This window comes from Aythya ferina (assembly GCF_964211825.1).
Source record: "Aythya ferina genome assembly, chromosome: 7".
Taxonomy (NCBI): domain Eukaryota; kingdom Metazoa; phylum Chordata; class Aves; order Anseriformes; family Anatidae; genus Aythya; species Aythya ferina.
This window is the reverse complement of record NC_140302.1, coordinates 8,243,851-8,266,854: the sequence shown is the minus strand read 5'-3', so window position 1 is coordinate 8,266,854 and position 23,004 is coordinate 8,243,851. Positions and strand designations below refer to the sequence as shown.

Genomic DNA, 23,004 nt, shown 5'->3' with positions numbered 1-23,004 from the left:
GGCTTGATTTCCTGCACAGTCTGGTCAACACTGTGGTGTAATTTACTGCTTCCAGTAACAAGAAGTTAAACAGTGATTTAAAATAAAAATAAAAGTCCCTGGAGCTCTGAATGACTTTCTGAAATAGTACAAGCAGGAGAGAATCCGTATGTGGATTATTTGGTCTCTGGGGTTTTAGACTTTATTTATTGGTCCTAAAAATGTCCAGAGGCTAAAATTAGAATGGCAGTCTGTAATAAACCTTTACCAGTGAACCTTGGCGGTCATCTGTCATTTAGCACTGAGAGCCCTGGAAGGCCGTGGACCATTTTTGGATGCTGAAGTGAAACTGTGAGCACAGCTGCTCAGCCTAGCATCAGGGAGTGAAAGAGATCTTGTTAACTTTTTGCTCTCTTTCCCTCTCCCCCCCCCCCCCCCCAACCTGTTTGTTTGAGATGCATAATGCCTGCAGAAACTCGAGGTTTTTTACTTAGTAGGGTAGCAAGTAGATTCTTCAGCTGCGTTAACAAATAGTCGTGCTTTTAGCAGCAAGAGACACTAAGCAGTGCAGTGACTTACAGAGGGTTTTGGTGAATATCTTGGTATTGCAAGCAATTCATAAATAATGTAAGTCTCTTCTGCTGAAGTCATCTTGAGCTTATAAAATCATTGATTGTGGATAGTCCTGTAGCCTTTCTTACCCAAGAGAAAGAGCTACCATGTCAGTCTTAGTCATGCCATTCTGTCGCAAGCTGTACTGAAGAAAGTAATGTGGTTATTTTTGTCATTAGGGTGAGATTCCTGTTGTGTGAGCCTGTAATGAAAAAGCTGCTGTTTCTGACCTTGATCCACTGAGAAAATACATGTAGGGGACAGGCTGCAGCTGCCTCGGCTGGAGCCCGGTTGTCAGAGATACCTGCTGCTTTGGGACAGGAGAGAGTCTCTCTTGTCTGATACGTATTTTTCCCTTGAGCTTTCTGATAACATATACCTGTATGTGTGTGTCTGTGTGCATCTGGTCTTGCTTTTTTCTGTAGTACTTATGATACCCCGTGACTTAACCAAAATGCTGGTTATTCTGCTAGCAGCAACAGCACAAGCTGTCCTGAGTGGATCCAGCAAAACAATGACAGTGTCCCTGTATGTTTTGTGGAGCAGTGGCTGTGTCTGAACATCTACTGGCATCTCATGGCTCAGATGCCCCTCTCACAGTGGAGCTGCTCTATTACTGGGGAAGGGCATTGGTTTTACAAGCAGGTTAGTGTGTATAAAACCACAAAACCTTTCTGGTCTGACACAAGTGTCTGCTTTAATCATTAAGTAGAGCTGAAAACCACTGCACAGGACTCCTAAGAAATAATATTAGCTACTGTTTACCTAGAGAGTGTCAAAAAGGTGAAACACGAATGCAGAGGCTCAGTGTTAACCAGCCTGCAGGCAGTAAAGTATGCTGCTGTTTGAAAGCAGCTCATGGCAGTATTACATATAAATAGTAGTTCCTCTCTGACACTTCTTCCCCTTGCCTGAACCTAAATTGGGCAGCTTCCTAGTGGTGGCGACTGCTAATGGTGACATTCAGCAGCGCATTAATTGACCAAGAGTACCTGAGAGCAGTTTGGTTGTGGAGGACAACCTGTGTTCAGATCTTTGCAGTAGAGCTGGAGCCAGTCAGGAGGTACAGGTAAGAGGCATCCAGCAGGCTGGTGCCTGAAGCTGCTCCCCTCGTCTCAAGGGTGCTATCAGGCCAGCTTCATGAGAACCCAACCCCCCGATTTAAACACCAGTGACAATGCACGTTATAGAGTCTTCATTGGTGATGCTCTTAGGGCAGTGAGGAGATGAGTTGGGCTGTAATTAATATCTTCTCTTTCTTCTTGAAAGTCTGGAGAGAATTCTGTAGTTGTCTTTGTGTTCAGTTGGTTCTGCTTTATTGGTTTTAATTCAGTATGAAATGGTGGCTTATACTGCCCAAGAGAAAAGTACCATGTAAATGGGGTTTCTTGTGTGCAGGGAGAGTGCTGCAATTGTAAAGAAACCAACTCCTTGGCCTCAGTAGGATGAATTGCTTTGATGTTTCAATATGCTGGTCTCATTTTCATGTTTACAGCTGTGGGATTTCTGAACACAGAACTTTGTGGTGAGCTGAGAATCTGAGCCCTTGTTAACACCTAGAAATCAGTGTAATGAATTTATATAGGTTCAGGGCTGTCTCTGTGTTCATCTGATGCATTATATTAAAATCTAGCTTGGCAGATACAAATGCATAGTCTCTAAAAAAACATTCCCTAGCTCCAGTGTGAAATGTGGTATTGCTCACTGATAAACCCTACCACAAAATTTACCTTTCATCTGGTTTCAGAGCCAGCCTCAGCTCGGAGCAGGGGTTGGACTTGCCAGCACCCCTTCTACCCCCTTCCCAAGCCCCTTACAGCCCGGGCCTCTGTACATTTCAGGTTTGAAAATGTGGCAAGAAACCTGGACTGTGAATGGCCTTTAAATACCTGTGAACAAACATATACAGCCAGTGTAAAAATGTTGCTAAGGTTTGTTTTGTTTTGTTTTTCTGCTGGGAGGGAAAGACCAGAAGTGTCCTGGCTGCAAATATGCCAGCTGTCCTGGTAGAGCTCATTGCTCTCTCCTGCTCAGCCCCCAGCCTACTCTCTATTTGCAAAGAGAGGAAAAGGAGGAGGAGGTGTGCTAAACTGAGAATCAGTAAAGACAAACGCGCTAATGTTTGGGTAGTAACATGTTTTATCTTGAGCTTTTGTATAAAATTTTGAATTCCATGTTTCTGAGCTTCCCTTTAGGGTGAAATCTTAGTGGATAGGATCAGCTTTGTACTCCTCACTGATCTTTCTTTGGCAGATCACTTCCAGTTGTGAGAACAGGGAATATTGGGGATTTAAAGAAATTACATTTTTAATTTAACATTTGGCTTTAAAAACAAAATATTTAGCACTTCTGTTATGTTATACCAGCAGGAAGTAAATGTCTGTCAAGTCAATGAAGGTTTTAGCTAGTCAATCTAGAGGGTATCCGTGTCTGATTCTTCTTGCTTCCTCATGAAAGAAACGAATCATCTTTCATCTTGTAGAGGCAATGCAGAGCGCTTGTAAGGTTGAGGGGTTTTTAAACCATGGGTGAGGAAGGGCATTCACCAAAAGGTGACGTTCAAAAAGAACAGAACCACAAAAAACCCACAGCCAACAATCCAAACCAAACACTACTACCACCCCAAAAAACAAACAAATGATAAACAACAAAGCCAGGCAAAGCTTGAGGGAGATGGAGGCTCTAAGAGAGAAAAGATGTGTTGAGAAAGCAGAGTTTGAGCCAAACAGTTCTAAAGGTGAGCCACTGCGAAAGCTGAATTTCAACCTCAAGGATGCAATGCAGCTTGTTTGTTTTCTCCTGTCTCTCCCTGAGTCTTCTGCAGGCTGAACAGTCCCAGCTTTCTCAGCCTCCCCCCATAGCAGAGAGAGCCCAGTCCTTTAGTCATCGTTACAGCCACTTGCTGGGCATGCTCTGGTAATTCTGTGCAGTCCATCGACCCCAGCATGTACTGGTGCATGGAGTTACCCTTCCCCAGGTGAAAGACATTTTCATTCATTTGAACTTCATTAGGTTCCTCCCTGTCCTTTGCTGCAGACTGTCAAGGTACATCCAAATAGCACTATCTGGTGTTTTGGCCACTCATCCCTGTTTTGTCATCTGCAAACTTGCTGGGGATAAAGTTTGCCCATCTTCCAGGTCATTGCTGAAGAGGTAAACAGTATTAGTTCTCGTGTCAATCTCGTGTCAATCCCTGGGTAGACCACTAGTGACTGGTATCCCCTGGGTACAAGTCCCACAAAGTACCCCCTAGGATACTTTGAAGCAGATTCCTGAAGATGCTGAAGTCTGTTCTCCTGAAAGCAAGCATGAGGTCCCACAGAGCACCTCTCCTTGTTGGCTCCCTGATCTACCTGTGTTAGGAATTTGTCACCAGTGCACACAGAAACCTCCTCAATTGCTTGTGCTCTGCTGTGTTGTTCCTCCAGTAGATACTGTGGTGGTGGAAGTCCCCTCAAGAGCTTGTCTTTCTCTTCCTAAACAACCTCTATGCATCCAGATGTTCATCCAGTCATGGTAACTACCCCACCATGTCTCCATGGTCTCAGAAATTGGATTTATGGAAGTGCTGGCTGACCTCCCCATGCTGTATGCAGTAGTGTTTGGGTGCTTCAGAGCAGTACCCAGGTGTGCTGAGCTTCCAGGAACAGTGTGAGAGCTCTCCCTGTAATGCCCTGCAGATGCTTCCTTATCTGCTCACACACCTTCAGGTGTCTCAGGTGAGGTTGGCTTTCCTGAAGTTTGATTTGGACATGCGAAAATGTTTGTAAACTACCAAGGTGGCAGTTTGTCCCAAGCAGCAATAGCACGTCTTCGTGCAACAGTCAGGAATATGACATGATTGGATAGATGCAATATTTATCTTGGAGCATTCAGCCTGGCTTGTGTTTAAGTCAGCACCGTGCATGTAGCTGTAGAAAAATAAGGACTTTCTGTCTTGTATTCTCCCCTCCTTACGTCCTTGCTAACATAACTGAACATCTACATGAGGGCTACATTTCTTCTCCTCTGGTGGGTATGTGCACGTGCACACGTTTATATATGCGCCCTGTGATGTTGCAGTGTTTTCTTTGGAAGAAATCTCTGCATCTGAGCCAAACCAAAACCAAACATGCAAGACAGTGTTCCTTTTTCTGCTCTTAACAAGAATGCAGCACCCGACAAGTGGCAAATTATCACCACCTTGGAAGGACAGTAAGCTTGTGAAGGTAAAGGGCCTTTTGCAGGTTAGCTAATCTGGTAACAAATGCCCTACAGAACCCTTAACTTCAATCATGTGTGCTTCTGTTTTTTTTTTTTTTTTTTTTTTTTTTGGGGGGGGTAGGCTATCATTAAACACGATCACGCTGTTTTAGAAAGGATCTGTGATTCAAAGTTGATTAAAGCCTTTTGGCTTGGGGACGGGGATGCTTTGACAATCCAGCAGAATTTGCTCATATCACGATTGGATGTAGTCGTCATTGCTCAGGGATTGCCTGTCCTATCTCCCGTATATGTGAGGGCTGCAGCAGCAAACTAAACTTGCTGTAATTTGTATGGGGGGCAGGGAGGAGGTTTTTTGTTTTCCCCCTCCAAAAAACATTAGGGAAGTGATTTCATTACTGTAAAACTGAATTTTAACTCCTTGTTGGTATTCTAGGCACTGCAGAACTTCCCAGGACTGTTCCATTTTTATGAAAACTCTCTATAGACTGAATAGTCTCTACTTCCGCTCCTAAGGATAGTTTGCAAAATCCCACAGCTTGCTTTTGGTTTAGGTGTGTGTTTACTGGTGTTTTAAATGGCATTTGCTACCTTTTGGTACTTGTGAGCTGTAGAAGACAGTAATAGGGTATGGGGTTGGGTATGTCTAAGCATTGCAGTTTTGCGGAAAAGCAGACCACACAGCAACTGTACTACTGCTACACAAATAAACAAGACAAGAAAGTAAGCCCACCTCTTCAGAAAGCTCAGATATGTACCTTTACCCTTCTGAATTAGATATTTTCAACTCATTATAGAATTGCTTTTTGTGAGCTGTAGTTGTAGGGGTGAAACCTTTGACTGGGATTTTTATGAAACACAGTGTTTAACTGTCAGTAGAAGGTCTGCGGAAATATTGTTTTGGATTAGGCCTCTCTAGTGTGGATGGGGAAAAAATAATCTCCTTTTACTCTAGGAAATCATAGCATGCAGCATTGAAGTAGTGTCATCCTTTGGGAGGAGTTATGAACTTTAAAAATAAATGGGCATTTCCTGTAAATTGAGTTTCCAAGAGCATGGGAAGGGTGGTGGGGTTCAGTTTATTTACATCTACCTCACCCAGTTGGGCAGGATCAGCTTGATCCAATTATCCAGTTTTTTGGATTTCACTGGGAAATACTTGAGAGACCGCAGGGTGTCAAGAAGAATGATTCTCCTTGTCTCCATTTTGATCACACAGGGACTTGCAGGATTAATAGTGAGTTCAGAATGGCATGATGGTTTGTTGTGTGGCATAGAAGAGATCTGGTAAATGTTTGAAAAATGTGAGTGTGGTCTTTCCATTCTAATTGGTGTTAAAAAAAAAAAAAAAAAAGGCACAAATGCCATCCAGAATGTACTTCGTGCATGCAAGGGGAAAGGTATGTTAGCATGGCTTGATTTAGCATTAGCTACTCTGTGCATATAGCGTAGTATATTTATGGTTTTTGTGTGTTTTTTTTAAGATTGATAAAATGATAGTGGTTTGTCAAGTAAGGCTATATACAGGCTGTAGAGCTATTCTTGGCCATTATAGCTAACAGTACTAATAGAAAGCAAGTTGAAACAAAATCTGCTACATGTGAATCAAACCTATGCACATTCATCATGCTCAAATACCTAGCTCCCTGAGATTTAGAAATCGATGCTGCACTTAAGCAGAACTCAAAGCAGCAAGCGGCAGTCAAGGCTATAAAAGCAAGATATAGCAGGCCAGTGTGCAAGAATAGGAACTGGGAACACCTTTATCTCACTCTGGCCATTGGCAGAGATGTAAGTACAGCTGGGTTTTGAGTTATGCCAGAAACAGCCTGTGTTGTGCCTATGGCAGCACTGCTGAATTTGCCCTTTCTGGGGAGGAGCATAAAGGGCCAGAAACACACCTCTCTAATAAGCTCTTTCAACCTTCTGTGATTAATGAATCAGGCTTGCTGAGCATTGTATTTTCGTCTTCATTCATCTGCATTCATCTGATCATCCCTTGAACCCAGGTAAGCTTTTGGCACTTGCAGCATGCTGGGGAGAAGCTGTGTGAAGAGGCCATGCATAGGGTGATGGCATCACACAGCTTGTCCATCTGTGAAGCTCTGCTAATGGCTGCTCCACAACACAGAATACTGGGTATATAACAGTGTGCCATGTTACAGCTCCTTACGGCTTCTGTTGTGTTATTCCCTTTGCCCTTGGGATGGAGGAAGTGGATAACTGAAGTCCTGCTTTGCAGTATTAATCCACCTCATTTTTATTAATAAGTCATTGGATAGACGGGTATGTCTGAGTCAGTGCAGTTTAACTTGTGAATGTTTAGTTTCGGTTATGCTGGAGGAAAAAAAAAAAAGAGCTGGAGGCATCTGGCTATGTCATCTTCACAGTCTTTAAGTGGGGTGTGTGGCCTCCACATTCTGCTGCCTGGGCATGAGAGAGAAGATGCTTGCTGCATGAACAGCAGGTCCAGGTTGTATGTTTGGGAGAGTTTAATCACCCCAGTGACCTGCCTCAGAAATACATCGCAGGGCAAGGAGTTGGATTTCTCTCTGGTTTGTGTCCAGTGCGGCTCTTAATGGTATGCAAACAATACTCAGGATGTGAGACTGAGCTGGTTTATCATTGACAGGAAAAAAGCCCTTTCCACACCCAGAAGCCCTGTCATTGACCTCTGGCACAAAATGCAGTCACCCATTAACTCTTGCCTTTTTTGTTTTGTTTTAAGATGCAAATTTCACTGGTACGGGAAAGTCCATTTGGGTTTTCTAGGTTAATAAGAAACTCCTCTGAATGGCAAGAGATAGCATCTGCAGAGTGTGAAGTTGGTATTTGTGGAAGGGTGAAGTTCTGCTGCTGAAGAACAGAAGAAATGGGAAGAAATGAAATATTCCTCTCTCACTTCTCTGCTCCTTCTTTGTGTGGAGATCAGCATTAGTACTGTTTCAAATCTCACTGCTACAAAAAAAAAAAAGGGATCGCTGGGCGGCAGGCTGACAATCTGGCGGTTCTGTGCATTAATGAAATGTGCTTTCAGTATGAACTCCTTTATTTTCTGAAAGGAAAATCATTTGCCTTGCAACGCTCTGCATAAGCCCAAGTATGGACACATTGTCTCTGTTTATGCATAATAAATTAGTGACTTGCTATATTCAGCCAGCCTTGCTTTAGATCAGTGAGGGTGTTTTTCTGAAAGGCTCGTTATTTCTCCCTTGGATGGCAGCAGCAGCTGACATTCATTGTTATATGCCATGTTTCAAAGCAGGCAAGCAGTATATACTTGCTCTGTCCAAGGCTTTAAAGAAGTCAGAGCACAGGTCTGACTACATCTGTCAGACTACAGGTGTACAAAAGCAGCACTGTTGTAGCAAGATGTAGGGTAAATAACAAAAGAATGAACTCTTTGTGGAAAGATCTGTCCGTGTCCTGTAATGGTATTTGGTGAAGAAATGCTCTTTTGGTTTAGGCACACAAAATTTGGCGTGCCTATAAGCATAGGCCCTTGGGTTGAAATTTTGGTTTTAGAAGAGCTACAACCAACTTAATGTTCTTAGGTGATGACTTCCTTAGCCAAAGGATTTGGACACACCTGGATAATGATACTTCTGAGAAGAAAAGAGTACGTGGATAGGGAAAAGGAGTGGCACTCCATAGGCAGGGAACACTGCAGCTGGATGTGGGACAGAGCCACGTGTGGAAAACTGCCTGCCACGTGAAAAATGCTGGTTGCAGTGGGGAGTTTGAAAAGAGCAGCTTGTCCTGTGTCACTTTACTGAAAGCTTCACTCTCCTGGGTTGCAACACAACAGGGTTGGTATTGAACGCTTGCGTTGAGCCAGGTGCCTCTTCATGCACCTCTGATGTGAAGGCGAATGGCAGGAACACGGTGTGCCACCTTGGCTTGCTTGGATCGCCTTCCAAAGCGGCTCTGGGAGTTGCACTCCACCACACCGTTCCAGTGCCTAATGGCAGAGCCACCTCAGAAAATAAAGGTGTTTCACTGACAGTCTAACATGTGACCGTGGTGTTTCACATGGGATGAACATGTCCGCAAAGGTACTTCCAGTTAGATGAGGCTTGAGCGAGATCCAGGCTGTTTGCACAGCTGGGACGATGTACTGGCTTCATCTGCAGTGAAAAGTCTCATCTCCTGGAGGACCTCCTCTGGTATCATGCAGATCCTGTTGGTGTTTCTGCAAACCTTTTTACAGCTGGCAGGCACAGGGAGCACACAGGGTGCTGGGGCACTTGTGATTTCCCAGAGCTGTCGCAATTCATTGGAGTCCCGTGACTGTGTGCAGGGCTGGGTGCAGGGGGTGAGCCGGGAGCTGCCTGGAACAGATCGGCCAGCTGCAGCATCAGGAGGTTGCAAAACTGGCATAGGGTCAAAGTACAATCACGTGTTAAAATACAAAAGCGTGACAGATTTCCTAATGGACTTCTGAAAGAGGAGCAGCAGGGGAGGCTTTCAGCTGAGTTTTCAGATGACTCTGGTTTGCTGGCAGGCTGTGTGTAATCGTCGTTTTTGCTAGTGATTTTAAAATAAACCTTTGCTCTTCCACACGTATTCAAGGAGGCTGAAATTGGCTCCTTTGGAGGAAAGATTTCTTGTTTGGGTATCATGGTTTGGCCTAAAAACAGGTAGTGGCTTTTTTTTTTTTTTAAATAAATAAATAATAAAAAACCCTAAACAGAAATGTGTTTTCGTCCGGACGTTGGTCTGTGAGTCACACGAATGACACAGTGTTCCTCTCTGGAAACTCAGTTGCTGGAGCTGATGAGGGTTTCACAGAATTCCAGGAACACCCTTGGTGTCTGATACGCCTAAATACTTAACCCAGCATTTCTGGAAGTTAGTTTAAAAGGTTGACTTAATAGAATTTTAAGTATTTATTAATGCTTCTAGTGTATATCAGAACCCCATTAAGGTAAATTTAATGAGATTTCTTCGGTTTCAAAAGCAAATGTCCACCCAGCTGCTTTGCACACAGATGTAATGGCTGTTAATGCCTTAATACAGAAGAAATAGTCTTGAGTTTTCCTCTATATCATATTTACTACTGAGTTTAGTGTTTTTTTTTTTTTTTTTTTTTTTGTCCACTACACTTTTTTTTTGCTACAGACCTGTTTAAGATCACATTATATCAAACAGAAATACACACATCCACTGGTTGAAAACCCTCAGAAGGGTGGAAAACTGATGGCCAGAACAGATTGCTTCTAGAGATGAGGATTTGACCTTATTAATAAAACATGCTTCATTTCTGGGTCATAAAGCAAATGTGTTGAAAGATCATCCGTTAAAGCTGTTAAAAACTTACCCACATCCTCAACTCTGTATTTTCTTTACAAAGGCATTTCAGTGTAGGAAAAGTGGTTTAAAAAACAGCTCGGAGCTAGAAGAAGTAATAAGGTTGAGGACACAAGACTTGTTGCATTCACAGCAATTCTGGAGAGATCTGTGTTATGGATTGCACAGTGAGTTTACTATAAACTAGGTCACTTCATTTGAAGGTGAAAGTGTTGAAGTGGAGTAGTAAACACCAATTTTAAAGTGGTGTAGGTTGTTCAGCATATCGTGATACTAAATGCTGAATGAAGGAGGGGATTTGGTTCTCATAGCAAACAGTAATTCAGTGCAGTAGTTGGTACTTCATTTCAAATAAGCACCTAGTCACACAGTAGTTAAAAGCAAAAAGGTTTGTCTTGAAGTGAATGGGCTTTATGTTCCAAATCATTAAAACAGTGCATTCAACAATAACGTGAGGACTCACTTTTAAGTGTTTTGAAGCAAACAGAGCTGTTTGGTTGGTTGTTTTCTTTTAATGGTCGTATGGCATGTTTTTGCTGATATGTTGCATCAGTGACCAGAATCGGATTACTCAAGGAGGGAAAGAGTGCTTAAAAGGTTTTTGGGATACTTTCTCTGTGGAGTATGTGTGGTGAATGTAGGGATTTATATTGTTTAAGTGTAGTGATCTGAATGTGACCTTTAGTAGGTGTTGATCCTAGAAATAAGGGATCAGGCTTTGAACTCACACCAGCTTTTGCATTGTGCTGGTATCAGCCATCGGCAGCCAGCAAGAAATGTGCCATCATGCTGGGCCATGTAAAACGCTTCCTGAAAAGGCAAGAGTGTAGCTCCTTCATTAAAGCTCTGCTTTGGAAGGAGTGCTGTTTAGCAATTTAAGGGGAGAGGAATGCTTTGCTTTAAAAACTGTTGCCTGTTCTATGACTTACCTTCCTTCAGAGGTGTGAGAAGGTAAAGCTACTTCATTTTTTTCAGTTGCTTTTTTTAGGTTTTGTTTTTGTTTCTCTTCTTATCTCTGGGTTAGGCTACTCAGTCTTCCTTTCCTGTTTTTGCACAAAAGCATTGTTACAGCTCTGCTTTTTGTTCCCTTCAGCTCAGCTGGAGGTAGCTCCATGATGATGAATGTCACACCTCTGTAAGCTTGCAGATTCCTTGTATTTCAAGTGGTGTGGTGGTCATCAGCATGCTCATCCCACATCAATATAATCTTACTCTGACTTTTTGCTTTTAAGACTTGGGCAGATATAACCTTTTGGGCCAAGGAAGGGCTTTCCTTGTCAAAGCTTCTGAAAGGATGCTCTCTAGCCAGTGCACGTACTAATTGTATTATGAAGAAACATCAGTGCTGAAACTTGGTAGTAATTATTTCTTTGAAGTGTCAGCAATCAACCTCAAATCAAGTGTTCTGTAACACATGTTGCGTGCTGATTAGAAAAGAAGCAAGTAGCCCCATACTCTGTGGCTGTCTATCTTCAGGCATTTTTATAGTGATCATTGTCCTCGTCTTGAAGCACAGTGTGGGAAGGTAGAGGTAAAGCAGAGCAACAGCTGCTTTAACTGAAAACATTACTCACAGATGTGTAGTCCTATAGAAGGAAAATGGTGTAACCACTTCAGGCTGTCCTCTGTTTTAGTCCTTTGCCTAAATATGTCCTGGCCAAAGTATATAGGAGAGGGGAAAAGAAATTTTTTTTTTTTTTTTTTTTTTTAAAAAACAACACCCCCCACCTCCCTTTGCAAGTACTTTGGAAAAGTTCATTAAGTGTATTTCTTTTTATTTGTTTAGGGCTGCACATGGTATTAAGCTGTATCTGCCTGGACACATACACTATTTAAATGTGTAAGGATTAAACATGTATAAAAGGTGTTCCCAAAGCTCACTTTTAATTACTTGCAATACTTGCCAAACTGTCCTCTCTTTTCCCTCTGGCCCAACCTCATTCATGGGAAAACAGGGCTGGCTTTGCTATGTGCCCTCAGGTCTCTGAACCTGTACAGCTGTGGGCTGCCAGGAAAATTAAACATGCACAGATAGGATCTACATGAGTAATAAAGAGCATTTTTGTCAAATATGAGCGCATTTTTTGTCAGAAGTGATTTATTACGTTGGCCTCTGTCCCATTAGGTGTGTGTTGGCCCAAGGTAGACGTGGGTGTCACTTAGACAACGTGGCCTGGACTGTGTCTTCTAATTAGTCCTTGGATTCGTCTCATGTATGCTCAGTGGGAGAAATTTACAGAACTGGTGCTGATAGGATTTAATCTAAGAAGCCTGCAGGTAATTCCACTCAGAATCCCTCTAAGGAAGTGGGACGAGGTTGGGCAGATGGGTCTGTGGAGTGCTTTGGTACTAAATTACTAAAGGACTGCTGGAAGCAAGGCATCCTGATGCCTTTTTGAAAATGTAGGTTGATGTTCAGAGTCCTTCACCAGAACCTTCTCACAGTCCCTTTCCTCACTGGAGTCTGAAGATTAGTGACAAACCTGTGGGCTGCTTTGGGCTTTATAGGAGCTGATGGTGAAGGCATTGTAGCATTTGTTAGGGAAAAGAACTGATGGGCTGTGGGTTTCTGGTTGCTTTGCTTTAACAAAGTAGTAGGAGCTTTTTTTTTTTTTTTTTTTTTTTTTTTTTTTTTTTTAAGGGTAGGGCTTAACATCTGGTATATATTGGGAAAGGAATCCTTCCTCCCAGCGCTGACTCCTTTGAGTTGGCAGAGGAATTTCTTGGGTCTTTAGCAAAATGACTTGGAGGCGAGGCGGTGCGGGGCTCCCCATGCCTGGCAGCCCAGATGCCTGTGGTGCTCCTGCTGCTGGGTAGCCGCGAGTGGAGCATGGTGGCAGCATGGAGGAGGGCAGGTTTCGTGCTACCTGTCAGCCAGCAGTCCATAAGCTGTGTCTTAAATGGATACCGAGCCTTTCTGTGGTGGATGATCCTATTCATGTTTTTGACACAACCGCCCCTTCTCATCTCAAACCTCTTTTGGATGGAGAGGTTTAATCGGTAAGCTTTCTAATAGGTTTATAGTGATGAATTGAACATTTTTCTTTGAACTTGGCTTTTGAGAAAGAAACTAAAACACTGTGCCTGGAGTAGTTCGTCTGTGTGTGTATAAATGTGTTTACACACTGAACAGGTACTCCAGGCATTGATTTTTTTTTTTAGTGTGCATACACACACACACACACACACACACACATACAGACATATACACTGTACCTTTAAGCTAGGATGGAATAAGCAAGTTCTGAGGCACTCTTTTCTGGTAAAAACCTCAAGTGATGCTGTGCCTGCTTCATTTGTGGGGTTGATTTGGTTGTGCAGACTGAGGCAGGAAGGCAGGCGATGACAAAACATGGTCTTACCAAATACCAGCTTAAAGCACTGTCAAGTGAATCATTAACAAAAGGTCCCAGTAAATGCTGCTGAAGAGGTTTCTGATCCCTAAAATTCCCTTATTCCAGGAGGTAAGCGAAGTTATTTGCAGTTCTTTATTTAGCTTGTGGGTTGCTTGCTGGCACGTCTTCTGTACTGGTGCTGTGGAGTTAAGTATGGGAGAGAAACCTCCTCCCCTCTGCATGCAGAATCCAGCCCTTGCCTGTGGGAGCATCTCAAGCTGATACCAGGAGAGGGAGACGGGGTGGGGGGTGGAACCACAGCATTCCAGGCTTCTCAGCCAGATTAGTTCATCCATTGCAGTTGTGCTGTGAGAGCCATAGGTGGGCAATGCTTTTAAGGCCCCTGAGCAAGAAATTAGCGCTCTATAGGTTTGGGTGTAGAGAGAAGTCAGTGTTTCACTTCCTGTTTGTTGAAATAGCTTGAGGCCATGAAGAGTTTTGCAGCAAACGGTATCAAAGATGCGTGGTTATCCACAAACAGCCAAGTGCTCTGTGCCTGTTGCTGTTGTGGATAGTGGGGAACGGGTTCTTGAACCCACTGGCCTGGAAGTGGGCTGCTGTGCTCATGGCAGGGTTTCTCCCCTCTGGCAAGAGCAGCTCCACGGCAGCTGATGAATCCAATCAGCTTCTGCCGCAGTGGCATTACTCAGCTGCCCGTAAGTACTGTAACTCATTAATGAAGTTTAATTTTAAATGGGCTAATGGCTGATCAGCTGATTTGATGAGTGGCTTTGTTTCCTGGAAACCCGGTGGACTGTGATTTGAATGTATTACTTTGCGCTGTGAAGATGCTGTGCCTTGCCATGCTTAACTCCACACCAGAGTCTTGTCTGACTTCTGTTTTGCAGGCATTTAAGAAAGATTTCTTCAACGCATTTGTTACTACTTATCTATTATGTTTTGTCTGCATTTGCTTTAAATCCGGTTGATCACATTTCCAGTAAGCTTATTTTGATCAAATAACTTGAAGTATGGGCAGTATGTAACATATGAAAACACATTATGTGGAGGAGAGTAAAAGTAGCCTCCTTTGTGATGTTTGCAGCTGCTAGAACGAAAGAAAGAGGGTTTAGTTCAGGAAGGACTTAATCTGCTCTCGTTGCCTGCATTCAAAAGCAGGACTGCAAGCTCACAACTAAGCTCTGAAGCTCCCTGCATTGACATGGTAGTTTTTCCTCACACTCCCAAGCTGTGTCCCTTCCAGGTGTTGAACTCACAACCTAGCTTTCTCACGCCAAGGATCAGTCTGGTTGTACAAGGAGATTTCCACTTTTCTCCACCTGGCCCTAATAAGACTTCTCAAAGACCAGCTCAGAAACCTGGGCCTCACTTAAAAACAACCCAAAGCAAAAAGCCTGCTCCATGCTGTTCCACATGGCTAAAAGCTTTGCACAGCCTGTGCTCTGTATCCCGGCTTGCCTTCAGCTGCAAAGGTTCAAAACTGCTCTTGCTGCACAGGAAAGTGCCTTTTTGCTTGGCTAACTTTATGGGGTGGCTGCACGCTGTCCTTCTAAAGCAGGTCTTTTTAAAGCTGTCCCACCACATGAGGGGAGAATGCAGGGGTCACTGTTTGTGTGTGTTGGATGTAATACCAGCTGCTTGGAGGAGGAGATAAATTCAAACCTAGGGTTACCTCCTTGCTGGGACTGTGGCTGCCTTAGGAGCTGCTTCACAAAGGAGAAAAGTCCCTTGCTCTCCTCTTTGCCACGTGTTCACATGTCCCCCCGCCAAGCGAGTCTCCAGCACCTCTGAATTAATACACGCACCTTTCTCCTTTGACTTTTAAGGACAAGAGGCGCCCATTGGGATTTCATCTGGTTTATGTGAGCTGCAGCAGGAGGCCAGGAGAGTGCTTCGATAAGTCCTTTGGATAAGCAGGTAGCCACACTCAATAACACTCAGTTACTCAGTGTTACTCAGTCACACTGTTACTGTGTTCAGTAACAGCTGTCTTGGACAGGGGACCTGGAAGACAGGGGAAGGGAAGAAAGCCCGGTTTCTGCTATCTTGAGCTGTGTGTTCTGAGGCAGCACTTGAGAGCATATCCACTGCCCCTTGTGTGCTTGCTGCAGGGCCATAGTAAAAGTTTGCCAGGAAAACTGGCCTGATGGAGTGCTCAGTTGTCTCCAGATGCTCTCTGCAGCTGCCTGCATGGCGGAGAGGCTTGGCGAAATGACTCCAGTTAAAAATAGAAAGGAAGATTAGGAAACTTGAGCTATGGTTTCAACATATGTAATGCAGAGCCGAGCTGCTCCAACAACTCACTGCTGCCACCGAAAGGGCTTGCTTCTGCTTGTGTGACTGTGCAGTGAGCCTGCTGAGCTGCCTCGCCCAGCAGCAAACTGAGCCAGGAAAAAAGGAGTTTTCCACCATGCAATCACACAAGCACAACGTGGGGGGGGGGAGATCTGGTTGCCTGCAAGAGGAGGATTGTTTAGCTCTGCTGGAACAGGTAACCTGAGTTCAGGTGAGCAGCTCGAATGCTTTGCATTGGTAAGGTCAGCTTGGTGTAAAATCAGAGCTACAGGGTGCATGCTGCTGCTTTGAGCTGGGGCCCAGCTCATTCAGAATAGTTGATGCAAGTTAAGAGCAAAGTCTTAAAGAGATTTACTTTGCTGTTTGAAGTCTTCGTGTTCCAATAGTTCACGGAGGGGGGGGTTGGTTTATCTGAGTAGCTTTTAAAACACATGAAAAGTGCTGGGGCTTTAATATCGTTTACTAAATGTGCTTTGCTTGGTATCATACTTTTAAGAGCCTTTATTTTGCATTAGTTACGTGAAGTGTTGGGTGGAAGCTAATCAGCAGACTATCCCATGGTAAGTATATTGTGTGTTGTAGATTGCATACTTCTTAAGCATTGCTTTTTAGGAAGCAGCCATTACATCGGCAGCTCTTCACTCTTTGTTTATTACTCGTCCTTGCAGTTATCTCTGGTTCTCATAACTTTGTCTGGATATATTTTGCACTGCCTTCCCTGAACTGGGGGCAAAAGCCAGTCTAACAGTTTTCTTTGCTAGAAAGTTTGTTTTCTGATGCTTTCTCTTGGTGTGTGTTTTTGTTGTTGTTAGTTGCTTCTTTGTTTTAGTCTGTGTTGGTCTTGAGAATAGTGTGGTTTCTCAAGCTGCTCTTTGGTTCAGCAGAGTTCCTGCTGTTGTAGCACTCCCAGCCAGGTCTTAATAACCCATGAAATGCCCTGTGATGTGCCAAATTAAGGAGATATTCAGGGGCAATTCAGGTGCTTGGTTCAGCAAGTGTGCTGCATCAAGTGCTCCCTGCACGTGACATGGGCAGAAAACAGCATTTATTTCAACATAACTAGGTAATACTTAGCTATGTAATATTTAGACAAGAAAACCTGTAGCATAGCACTTTGCCTGGGCAAATGACTTGAAGAAAAATAGCACTTACTCTTTTCAGGAGGCCTTTTACATATGGCAGTAGACAAAAGCCTTTCTCTGGAGCATAATGAAATTCTGTATCGAGTCAAATTGCAGTTCTGTGTTCAAAAGTGAATTCTAAGAACTGAAGTTACTCTTTAAGCCTCTAGGTGAGTTCTAGAGACAAGTGTTTAGTTATCAGTTAAACTTCAAAATGATTAAGGATGCTTTCTCCCTTGATAGTGGGCAGCTTCTCATAACCAGCAGTAAAAATTACTTGGTTCTAGCAATACATACAATTTTTTTTTCTTGTAAATTGGAAGGATCCCTTTAGCAGGCAAACAATTTTTTTTATCGGTAATGATGTTGATATTGTTATAGTTAGTTACTTTTTAAAAACTGGGAAGTTTAACTCAGTTAAACCCAGTTTATTTATAGCAAGAAAGCTTTGAGATTAGTGGTATTAAGCAGTCCAGATGAGGAGGATTTACTAGGAAGATCACACCAGCTACTTAGTTTTGGTGCCTCTTTGATTTCAATTTCTTAATCTTTTTTTTTTTAATAATTTCTAACTCCTGTGTTTTCAATTGTGTTTTTTTTTTCTTTTCTTTTCTTTTCTTTTAATTCCAGACATGTGCTTTTCTTTGGGGACATTGGCTTGTCTGTTCAAAACTAGTCACACCCTGCCTAAATCCTTAGCAAAATCATGGCATTGTTCAACCCTCTGCATGTGTTTGTACAGTATTTAGGTTAGAATAGCAAAGATCTGACTTGGGCAAGCCTCAAGAAACTTCTCCCTCTGCAACTGTTCGAACACAGGAACGGGGGGCTGCTTCAGATGATGCGGGTATCTCTGATCCTGGTAAGCACTGAAGAGGAAATAATCTTGCAAATTCAAAACAAGAACTCAAAGCAACTTTCAGCTGCATTAGAGTTTCTTTGTTTTCATGGTTCTTCTTGCACAGCTTATGCTTCTTGAAGCTCCGACTGTTTGCAAGGGAATGGATTTTAGTTAAATGAAAAAGCTTTTCCAGGGAGGCTAGAGTAATTCCTCACAGCACAGGAGAACACTTTGCCCCTGTTCTGCTTTCTGAGCTACTAAGCTTACATAAACAACCCTCTCCCAAACCATAAATATATTTAATTGAAAAAAATATAGCTCCCTGTATAATAAAAGTCTGTCCCTTTAGCAAAGGGACTATTTGCAAACACTTTCTGGGTATGCAGTAGCCTGCTTTTTTTCTACTGGTGAGGGAAAGGTGGGAAAAGAACTGATCCAATAATTCCAGGTTACTTGAAACTAAATCCACTCAGAATTAGATTTATATGTGAAAAAAAGTAACGCAGGCTTAGACTTTTGTTGATGTTTAATGTTCTGTAACAGTCTTCGTGGGCATAATTAAACCATCAGTGCAGGAGTGATGTCAGAGGAGTTTATGCTGAGTGATTACAGAGCCTGCTGTGGCTTTCACTTCAATGCAGTCTGAGCTAATTGATGAACAGGGACATAATTTATTTACAGTGCTCAATATGCTTTCAGGTTGGTTCTCCTTCTTTTGAAAACCCTTGAACAGTGGGAAGGAGGAGGTGGCTGGTGTTGGCTGAGAATTGCGAGGCTGGGCTGTTTTTACTGTTGGTCACAAAGTTGTCTAAAATATTCTGCCTCTTCTCTTAGGTGATGGTTCTGCGTTGCCCTAGTTTTATCTTATTTCTCACAAGCCTATTGACCTTTAATCTGGAGCGTGGGCTGCTCACTTGGGGAGGTAATGACACCTAGATCTGAAACAAGCTGCAGAGGAAGGGGAAAGAAGGGAAGAATGAGTGGATGCTACTGTTGATTCAAAGAAAAATTAGGAAAAATCTACAGTGGGCATGAGCACACACTTTGTTTAGGGCTCAGTTTAGGATGGATACTGTCTTCCTGATTTTGTTAGATTCCACTGTAATGCAGTACAGTTTGCTCTTCTGATGAACCATGGGTCTGTACCAAAAAATCTGACTCTATGTAAAGCTTTGAAGCATGTTTTGAAATAGGAGGAGTTCCTGTTTAGAAGTCCCTTTCAAAGTAGGTAAGCAAAAGTTGGGGTTTTCTTTTTTTTCTTTTTTTTTTTTTTTTTTTGGCAATCCATATGAAAACACATACTCAGAAATCTCTTAGGGTATGAAGATGACTTTCAGTTCTGTTGAGCCTGTGAATAATGAGGGAGGAGGCAGCCACAGGCTGATTGTGTGGCTTGGGGTTTTCCCCATGCTTTGGGCAGGCCTGCTATTTCTGGAGCTGCAGCAGGGCCCTGCTGTTCTTTATAGCCCTGTATGGAGGGAAAGAGTAGCATGGGGTCCCTTAAAGACTTGCACGCTGATGGCTTGGATCTTTGTACATTGTGTCCTGTCCCAGACAAGCTGCTCGTACAGCTTAGCATTGTCTTCGTCCTGAACTCCTTTGGCTGCCAGTTAAAAGCCACCTCAAAGTCTGCTTTGCAAATACGGAGTGGTAAAAAGAAGATCTGAAAACACTGTTAGCCCATGTTTTAACTTTGAAGGTGAAAGGCTGTTTCTAAGTAGAGATGCAGTTAGTTTTCATGAGAGATCTGGGAGATGCCAACCACCCGTAGTTTTAAAGCTGCTGTGCCTCTGAATAGTATCTGAAGCAGGGAGATTTCTGCAATTTCTTGTGTATCTCTTTCAGTGTGGATCATGAAGGTGAATCCAAATGCAACAGTTGTTAGTATAAAACTCCCTTACCTGCTAACTGACCCCGAGGTTTGTGCCCTCTGTTAGGGGACATAAGTCCCGTTGTCATCAATTATCTGCGCAGCATCTACAATAACAGTGCCTACTACTTATGTAAGTGTAGCCATTTATATTTTACATCTTTGCCTGCTCTTCATAACTTACTTAACTAAGAGCGCAAGGAAGTTGGTTACTTGGTAAAAACAGACTTTCATTGAAGCAGTGAAATACAAGTTTCCTGATCTTGTCCTGACACTGTGCTCTATTCGATGGTGCTCTCCTCCATGCTAGTCATGCCACATTTTCCCAGGATCTTCTGACGCTTTCTAAACATTATCCTTCCTCATTACTCATCCAGAAAACGAGGAGAGCCTTTAGTGCTGCTCTTCACAACCCATCTCCTGTACATCTCGTTGTGCCCTCTAGGCAGGGCAAGAAATCCATCTCAGACAGAGTGCTATATCCTCGTGGTCTGCTGTAGCTGCTGGCTTTCATGGCCAGGGATCAGTGATTGCCCTTAACTCTTGACTTGCATGGTGCTGTGCACGGCACATCTTACATGTGAGACAAGATCAGTTGCGTGCCCGTGCTGCGAATTAACTGGTGTGGTTCATGTGCCGTCTGTTATGTTTGCTGTTCGCCTGTACTCAGTGGAGGATGGTGTTTTATTCTTGGGCCATTGCTGTGAGCGACTGTGCACCGATGCGTTGAACGGTGAGCCCAGAGGTGCCATCTTGCTTTTGTTGGTGTTACCCTTTACTCTGACTCTGAGATGCTGCCAGGATTTTGTAATTTGGCTGCCAAGGAATGATTCAGATTGGCACTGTTTTTTCTCAGAATCAAATCAAGTACCTTCATTGTTTCACTGGTGATGTGAAATAAAACCTGTAATAAGACTTTTTTTTTCTTTTTTTTCAATGCTGTTGTGGTACAACTTGGGTTGGTATGCATATTTCATCAGGATTTATGCTGTGATACTTTCATCCTCTTGCCCACATTAAGTGTTTGTGAATGTAGGTATTTTTGGAGCCAGTGGAGGTTTTGGAGTGCCTAAGGATAGATAATATACTTGCTTTTAAAAGCAAATTTTGTATGCATTTATGTTCTGTGCAATCTTCGCAAGTGCAGCTCCACCCTCACCCCCATAAAAACCACCCAAACCAAAAAAAACCAACCACCAAGCCTTGAACAAACCCCAGATGCAAATTACTGTGACGGTTTAATATCTCTTGGTATGAAGACTTTACAGTACCTGATCTTATCACTTCCAAAGCAGTATATTTTTTTTCATTAGTAGCCTGATCAGCTTTTGAAAGGTCTGTACAAGCCGTACATGAGAAGCACTGGCAGTGCCAGAGGACTGCTTGTGAATTTTCATCACCTTTCTGCATGGGAGATTATTTTTTTTAATGACCTCTCTTTAAAATGCCATTGGATGCTGTTGGACATCTCTACTGAGTGCATCCTCCGATTGTTCACCTGAGTGAGGGGCTTATTCCACTCAGCCTTTTGCATCTTGCTGCTGAAGAAGGAGTGTTGCTCTTTCCAACACGGCTAATGCTTTATCTCTTCTGCTATTGATCTTTGTTGCTGAGGCTGTTTCCAACTGTACCCCTCTTTACTTGTCATCTTCCTTCCTTTCCCACAAGTCAGTGGAGCTACAGCTTTGCAGTAGGCACCGACCTGCCTGGGAGTGGGGAGCATCCCCTCATTCTTCTGTTTTCGGGCTGCACCTTGCTGGTGTTACAGCCTTGCTTTCGTTAATACCTTTCTAATCTGAGCCTCATCTGTCTGCCTGCAGAAAGCTATGGCATCTGTGTGACTACAAATTCTTCCTCCTCTCCCTTCCTTTCGTCTCTTTCACTGTCAGTTATTTGGGTTCATCTTCCTGGGTTTCTGCTGTTCTTTTGCTGCTGTAGTTTTGCAGGTCTTGTTCTCCTTATGTGCTTCCTGCTAATTTGTAATAGAGGGTCTCTTCTGGGCTGTGAAGTCCAGGCTTGTTTTTTGCAGGCAAGCACTGTTTCTGCAATGATCCTCTCAGAGTGACAGGCATCCCTTAATTGATTACATGGTTAATTCATGTCTACTTCTGCACAGCCAGCAAGGAATGCTGATTTTGTTCTTTTCAAGGGCGGATGCAGCTTTTCAGTTTCTAAACCAACTGAAATTGTCCAAGCGATTGGATTTGTTCACTGCAAGCAGTGCACAGGTGGAGAGCACTGGACAGCAAATCTCGGGGAGCTACAGCTGCCAGCTTGGTAAAGCATGTACTCTGTGATGTAGTCCGGAGGCACTTAGGTGGCAGCGGTTCATGAAAGTGACATTATGTCTAGTGCTGTGCTGTGAGATGTTAACTCTTCCCTCCGAATGCACAATTTAATGAAAGGAGGCAGGTTGTTGAGGCCTATTTTATCATAGGCCTGTTGAAGCCTATTTTATCATAGACATGTTGAAGCCTATTTTATCATAGGCTTGATAGCAAGCAGCTCAGTTTGCCTTCTTTTGGCTCAATTTAAAACATTTAGCCTAGTTAGCAAAATCCTTTAGTGGGTGCACCCTCATGCTAGTGGCTGATCACAGCAGTCTGGACCTGATCCCTCCATCCTTTCTGTGGCAGGAGGAAGGTATTGTATGACTGACCATCTCGAGAATGATCTGCCTTGGGTATTTTTAATCAGTTCTCTTTGTGAAGCGTGAACCAACTGTAGAAGAAGCTTGGCTCTCTGTTTCAAGCTGCTTTGGAGCAGTTTGGCTGCTGTTGGTGCTGATCTGTTTGGGTGGGGTGAGCAAGTCTGAGCTTAAATACTGCTCTCATTAAATGCTGTTTTGTAATGTATGATTCCCATGAAATTAATACCAGCTGCTAGTATTTAGCCACTACTCAGAGTATAGGTTCTCTTCCCTTGTCTGGCTGCAATTCCAGATGACTTTTAGAACTGATGTTACTGAAGCATTCAAAGCTTCCCAGGTCAGTGTGTGAATCTGCTAGGCAGCCATCACTGTAGAAGTGCAAAGCCCATCTCAATGTCTGGTGTGGCAGGGAGCAGAGTTGCTGCCTGCAGAAGGGTGCTGAGGACCACCCTGCCTGAGGCACTCCTTGGGGTCACAACTGTAATTGCTGGGTAGCTAATGGACATCTCTGTGAAGATATTAGGAAAACGTGATGCAGCCGTGTTTCCTATACCCCTAGTGTGGTGCTGCGACGGGGAAAGAGGTAATTCAGTGTCTGCAGGAGGAACTTACTTCTGAGGCTTTCAGTCTGTTGAAATATGATTTCCAGAACAGTTAGATAATAAGATGCAAATTTCTTATTTTTCTTCTCTCTGTGTTCCTTTTTGGTGACTGGAGTTGCTTGTAACTTTGACAATATGCTGAAAAGTTCATTTGAAAAAAATATG

General features: G+C 43.2%; 1 protein-coding gene across 22 annotated transcripts in view; it reads left to right on the top strand.

The window, feature by feature from the left end:
- The window catches only part of SGMS1 (sphingomyelin synthase 1), an 89,135-nt gene that overhangs the window by 40,053 nt on the left and 26,078 nt on the right, over positions 1 to 23,004 (top strand). For 4 of the 22 annotated variants that reach the window (XM_084525178.1, XM_084525182.1, XM_084525170.1 and 1 more), the window contains one exon: positions 15,287 to 15,377. The exons of the other annotated variants lie outside the window; for them this stretch is intronic. The gene's annotated coding sequence lies outside the window, so the exon portion shown is untranslated. The remainder of the gene's footprint in view (positions 1 to 15,286; positions 15,378 to 23,004) is intronic. 22 annotated transcript variants of the gene reach the window in all.